This window comes from Vidua chalybeata, chromosome 6 (assembly GCF_026979565.1).
Source record: "Vidua chalybeata isolate OUT-0048 chromosome 6, bVidCha1 merged haplotype, whole genome shotgun sequence".
Taxonomy (NCBI): domain Eukaryota; kingdom Metazoa; phylum Chordata; class Aves; order Passeriformes; family Viduidae; genus Vidua; species Vidua chalybeata.
This window is the reverse complement of record NC_071535.1, coordinates 46,365,261-46,371,940: the sequence shown is the minus strand read 5'-3', so window position 1 is coordinate 46,371,940 and position 6,680 is coordinate 46,365,261. Positions and strand designations below refer to the sequence as shown.

General features: G+C 38.3%; 1 long non-coding RNA gene across 1 annotated transcript; it reads right to left on the bottom strand.

Annotated features, from left to right (window-relative positions):
• Positions 1 to 599: 599 nt before the first annotated feature.
• Positions 600 to 6,416, bottom strand: LOC128789916 (uncharacterized). The gene is made up of 5 exons (XR_008431578.1): positions 6,090 to 6,416; positions 5,923 to 6,010; positions 5,344 to 5,407; positions 2,299 to 2,371; positions 600 to 753 (listed from the first exon to the last, which is right to left on the bottom strand). It is a non-coding gene; the product is annotated as an uncharacterized LOC128789916 (long non-coding RNA).
• Positions 6,417 to 6,680: the final 264 nt, after the last annotated feature.

The window sequence follows — 6,680 nt, the reverse complement described above, 5'->3', positions numbered from 1 at the left end:
CTCTTTGGACAGAAATACACCAACGGTCAGGAACATGTTGTTCAAACAGGCAATATGGACTTCAACATGCACTGAAAGTATCAAGGTGGCCTCTTGACTCATGCCACTAAAACTCATGCATCTGGTTTACGCATGAAATTTAGTATGACTCTCCAAGTGAAAGACAGTTCTGAGATCATCAGATTACCTTCTGGTATCTAGAAAGAATAATATCAGGTAATCCCTCATAGATTTATTGATCTCTGCCTTAGACCAAATAGGTTTTCTACCTTTGCCATTTCCTAAAAAAAAATTGTTACAGGGCCTTACATATTTGATGGCTTAAAAAATATGTACTATTTCAAATTACAGACTATAAAGCAAATAGCTCTGTAAAATCTGTTGATTGTTCCACCCTTCTTGTATTGACTTTCTGGATACAGATGATATGTGCATAAAAATATGCAAATGGGCTCTTTACCTTTCATCTGAGAAAGCTGTCAGCATCAGATCTGTTTGGTTCTCTACAAACATTCATTTCTACAGGCACATAATAGAAGGACTATTGTTGTAAGTAGGAATTAGGAGCACTGTAGCACAAAACACATGAAATAACAGGATTGATATACAATCAAATGGATGTTTTACTTATAAATCTAACACTTAAAAGAATAACTCTCTCTTCGCACCATTTCTTTATTGTCTCACTAGAGTTCTTCTGACTTCAGTGAATTTTGTTCTGCCTTATATTGGCCTAAGTAAAAGCAGTAACACCTGCAACAAAAACACAGCATTGTTTCAAAGAGACTTAAAGGGTAATACAATCAGCAGTGCTTGATGAGTGATACTTTCTCACTATCTGTATACATTATGCTAAAACTGATGTAAAGTTATTATGCTCAATAACTGATGATGGAAATGTATTGACAGAATATCATAGCAATGTGAGGGCAATAGGTTGGTGCAAGCAGAAAGGGGGAAATGGTTATCAAAATACATTTAGGAAATCATAAATTCTATATACAGAAATAAAAGATGATTTAAGAACAGTAAGCATACCCATAATGACTATAAACAAAATTCTTAGATGCTAAATAGTCTGATATTTAATGAAATGGAAGAATGGAAGACCATCATGTTATCTTCAGAACCGGCTTAAAAAAGAATTTTCCCTATGTTTCCCTTAAATCCGAAAATAATTTCCAGTAAATCAAGAAAATATTAACCTAGGATTGACATGTGGTCAAACTGTGGTGCTTTTTTCTTAAAATGCAATCTTTGTGGATGCAGTTTAGTCTAATACTTTATCAAAATATGAGAAAGCATTTCAATGCTTTTAGGTGCAACATAGACTTTTGACTTTTAATTTGTTTTGTTAGTAGCTTTGTTGTATTAATTCTCATCTTTCGATATTGTAAAGGAAAGATTAAGACCTACCAGAGTGAATGAACTGGCACTTTATAAAGTTTCATTTCTGGAATGCCTACTATACTCCTGGTATTCTTCAAAAGCCAGAGCCCAAAAATATTTTTAATATAGCAGCATAGCAATCTAAATTAAGACCTTTGAAAAAATCACTTTGGGAGCTTTTACACATTGCCAATTTGTCATATTTAAAAATACTGCAAAATTTCAGACCAAGGTTATTTTCTGACATAGTATTATAAACCTATGCTCAAAGAAAATCAGGATTTATGTAAAAAAGATGCTTTGCTCAGTGTTTGTAGTTAGCCCTGTAGTAACACCATCATTGAAGGGAAAAGACAGACTTGCAAAAGGGTTTCTGTTCCAGTGATGTAATTACACACAAAAATTTATAACAGCAGAAATTACTATAATTTGCAGTTATTTTGTTAATATTTTGTGGCACAAAAGCCAAGGCTATGGTAAATAGGTTGAGACCAGCTGCAAGTTAAGCAACTAGAAAGTCAGTCAGTGTGCCCTGGCAGGTTAGAGCCACAGGCCCAGAGAACAAGCAGGAGGGTTTTTTGGTAGTGGCGAAGGTACTGGAGTAGCTTTCTCTGCCGAAAAGGGGTGCAAAACACTGCCATGTTCTGCACTTGTCTTTGCATTTTTTAAACAAAACCAAAAACAAACCCAGCTAACCAAACAAAAACCCCAAAGAAACTATTAGAGATTTTCAGTTTGGTGAAAACAACTCTGTTGCATGTTCTGATAAAGAATGCGTCTCTGGAGAGAACAACATAGAATCTTACATTCATAGAGTGGTTTGGGTTGGAAGGGACCTTCAGAGATAATCTAGTCTAAATTGCCTGTAGGGGCATCTTTCATTACAGGTTGGTCAAAGTGCTATCTCACCTGACTTTGAACACTGCCAGTGATGGGGCATCTACAACCTCCTCAGGTAACTTGTTTCAGTGTCTCACCACCACTATTAAAAAAAAAATTTTTTTTTCTTTATCTACAGTTTAAACCTAACCTCTTTCAATTTAAAACTGTTGTGCCTTGTCATGTCACTATAGTCCATGGTAAAAAGTCTTGCTATACCTTTCATATCAGCCTCCTTTATATATTGAAAGGTTGCTGTAAGGTCTCCGTGGAGCCTTCTCTTCTCCAGGCTGAACAAACTCACCTGTCAGCCTCTCTTCATAGGAGAGGTACTCCAGCTCTCTGGAACTAACAGGTCTGTGTCTTTCTTGTGCTGGGGACTCCAGGGCAGGATGCAGCACTCCAGGTGGGGTCTCACCAGAGTGGATGGAGTAGTACTCCCTCAGCCTGCTGTCACACCTCTTTTGATGCAGCCCAGGATGCAGTTGGGTGTCTGGGCTGCAAGGGCCCATTGCCAGCTCATTTCCAAGTTTACATCCCCCAGTATCCTTCAGTCCTTTTCTGCAGGGATAACTCACCATTAATTAACCACACGGATGGCACAGATACCAGGAATTGCCCAGTACTAGTTGCAGAACTAGTTGAAGTAATCCCTCTTTAGGATGATGGCTCCTTTCCTGAGAGATTTATCTGGGGGAAGGTTTGGGAAGGCAAATGCATACAGAGGGGGTATGAAATACAGGAGCTGAGCCTGCAGAAGGAGAGTAGACTGGGAGAGAAGGAGCAGGGGCTCCCTGCAGCTGAGGGCAGACCTAAAGCCAGATTTGAGAGGTGAAGGACAGAAGGAGGCTTCCCAGGGACCCTGAAGACAGCTGACAAATCAGAGGTGCTGGCAGGGGCTGGACTGGGGGAAAGCTCCTACTCTTCATGAACAGAGCTCACAGGAGACCTGTTTAATCAAACCTTTTAAAACAGATTCACCTCAGAGCTCTGCACTCCCTCTCAGGGTCATCCCGCTGCAGATTATTATTCTGTGCTCTAGTAAATCCAGTTGGAAGATTTCTGGGGGGGATTTTTTTTTTTTTTTTTTTTTTTTTTGTAAGGGAGAGCCCTTTTTACATTAAAAGCATTCCACTTCAGTGAACTGGCTGCCTAGGGATCCTGTCACACCATGTTTCTGTCACATCATAACACCATTTTCAATGTCTTCTTGCATCAAATGATAGGTTGGGATTTTCAGCGAAAGCAAAGGCTTTTCTCACTTTTAGGTTCTGCTGGTGTTAAGCATATATTCCACTCTAAAGGACAGTGCTGACCCATCTCAGGGCTTGAGCTGTACTGCAGTCTGGATTTATAACTAATTTCGTTTTCTTTCAAAGAAAGCTGTGCAGATGACGCAGGACCTGCTAGTCCAGACAGATTTCATTAGCAACAAAGATAACATGTTTCAATGTTTGCTCCCTTGTTTTGACTGCAGGAACAAGAAGAAACAGTTCTTAATTACTAATAATCCCTTGCATGCATTATTAACAGCCTATTTTGTTCAAATAGCCAAGCCTGCAGTGTTTTACAAGCTCCTTGTACAGAGTAATTCCTCTTTGCTGATGATAATGAAAAACTTTTTTATTATTTTGTTGGAAGACTTTCTTAGGTAAGGCAGCCCACCTTAGGAGGAAAATAAAAATAAAAAATGTAGTTCAGTTTTAAAGCTGTAGTAAAAAGCTGTGCTTAGAAAAACAATCCTGAATTATCACATATTTATAAAATAGAAAGTAGAAGAGAATCAGGCCCAAAGCTATTAGAAACTAGGGAATTCAAAGTGATAAAGAAGCATTGAAATGGAAGTGTATACGGAATCCCACAGTATCTACAAGCAAGGATGATGTTACACAATGCTGTAGAACTGTTCATCAGATAAAATAACAACTCATTTTAATAGAACAGACAATTTTGTTATCAGAAGTGCTATGCCATCCCACAATATGCCCAGAGTGCAAAGAAGCTCCTTTCACTGAGTCATATTCTGCAGTGAAAAATCAACATCAAAAGCAAGCAGCTTAATTCATTAGCCATTAATAAAAACATGTCAGGAAAGTTGAACACACTTGAGAGCATTGCACTGAAAGCAAAATATGAGACTGCTGGGAAACATTTGCTTACTTTTTTCAACTTGATTGGGGTTTAGTTTTCAGATTTTTTTCAAGTCATCGAACTTGAGGGAAAGGTGAATTAAGAGGCATAGTTTCTCCATCTGGTAGAAACCTTTGCATTGAATAATTATTCCATTAAGAAAGTGTAGATGTAGGATGACAATGTCTTTGAAACTGATTTTCCTTCTATAATGGCTATAAGAGTCATTATTATGTTTTACTGTGAACAGCACAACATAGGACACAAAAATGTCACCCAGTCAACTACTTGCTCCTGGAAAGGCACAGGCATCTCCAGGAGGATGTCCAGTCCAATTTATTTGGTGATGGAGAAGAACAAACATCCACAGGAGCTACGGGAGCTATTCTGGTTCTCAGTGAACAGACACCAGACAACAACTTCCCCATACAGACCAGCACTGCAAGCTATAAAAATTCTTGAAAGGATTTTCCAAACTACCTATTTAGGAATAGTGTGGTGAATGATAGCACTTCCTAAAAATTTTCCTGGAGCAACAGTGAACAAAGATGGATTTATAGCATATATCACATACCCAGGAAATCTATTCCATGCCTAACCTGAAGTCTGAAAAAACAGAAAACATCATCAAGAGGAAAGTTCAAGTAGGCATGCTACAACTAAATTGGGGTATTTGGGGATGTTAAGTTTTGTGCACTGGTCCTTGAGAGAAACAGCCCTTGTGGAAAGGCTAATTTCAGGCCATAAAGTAGCAGCTGGTATGGCTACAGTGCACTTTAGTAGCTTTTTGTTTATAGAACAATGTGCACTGCAGGTCAGATTAAACTCTGGTTTTAAGCCAGGTTTTTATGGCATTACAGGAAATACATCAGTCAATACAGAATAATGTCGAGATACGTGAAGAAGTGAAGTCAAGATGCTGTAAAGGAGTGGCAATAGACTTACCTCAAGATTCTCTTTGAATAGCAGTTTAGGGAGAGATGGCAACATGAAACAAACCATTTCAGAGCTGGAACACAAAACAGTTTATGCACTTCAGAGACCTTCATACATTGAAGCTGAATATAACTTATAAATAAAACACACAGGAATGGCACTAACTTCACTGCTAATTTAGCCCATTTTTAAGCTCCCTTTGATTTGCTGGAATCATGCTAAGGGACATTAATGTAGGTTAAAATACGACTTATTCAGTGTCAGGGTTGAGAATGAGATCAGTTTCTAAGGACTACATTTAAATCACAAAAATAACAGTGAAGGGAAAATTCAGAAGATGACTATAAATGTTAAAAGCAAGTCAGATTAACCCTTACAAACTGTTCTAAGCATTAGTCTTAGTAAAAATCAGGGCGAAAGAGTTTTTCGCTGAAAGTGCTGCTGGTTGAGATGTTCAAAATAGGATATAGGGTTGGCAGAATTTGTGGCAAATATCTGGTGCTTCCTGTCACAAATATGTAATATTGGCATTTGGGATCAAATCCTTACATTGCTTAAAGGATTCAGATGAGGTAGGGCTATACTTACCTCATACTAGGAAGTCAAAAGAAGGAGAGGTAGGAACATTTCCAGAGGAGGGCTGGGCTGAGGTAAGATGCATAGCAATTTTCAGTAACTAAACAGAAAGAGTACAGTGCTTCAAGTTCTGATTTTTACAGACTTTTTTTAGCTAAATGGGATGAACCATTGCCTACCTATTCAGTCTTTCTTGCTTTCTGGACTGGATGCTCTGGAGAATCTGTAGTTAAATAATTTTATTTCCAACAAGAAGGATAGTTTAAAAACAGGCCTTTGGAGAAATATCTGTGACCGGAAGTGTCAATCCACAGTTACAGGAAACCACTGGACAGATTGCATTTGAATTTTAAAAAATAATTAAAGCCAGGGAGTATCAATTAAACTGCTTTACAGACTACTGATGGAAATTGGACCTTCACCTTCTTTAGAGAAAAGTAAAGGGCTTTAAGAAATGACAACGTTTCTGTGGCTTCATGATCAAACTGCGGCTTACTCCTGACAGAAGGCCAATTACCCAGGCAGGCCTCCAATGAGGCTGCTTTCCTGAGAGAGGAGAGGCATTTCGATTGTCAGAGGTTTAAATGGCTGTGAGAATGGCCTTGTACAAGGTAAACTGAGACTCTATTGTTGCCCTAAAGATACTGAATAATCAGATCCTTTGAAGTGTAAAAACAAGAAAGATTTTCACAACTGATACCTTTGTCTTGGTGTCTCTGGAAAACTGTCACAGTTTTTCTCCAAAAGGATGTTTTGGATGCCAGGTAAGT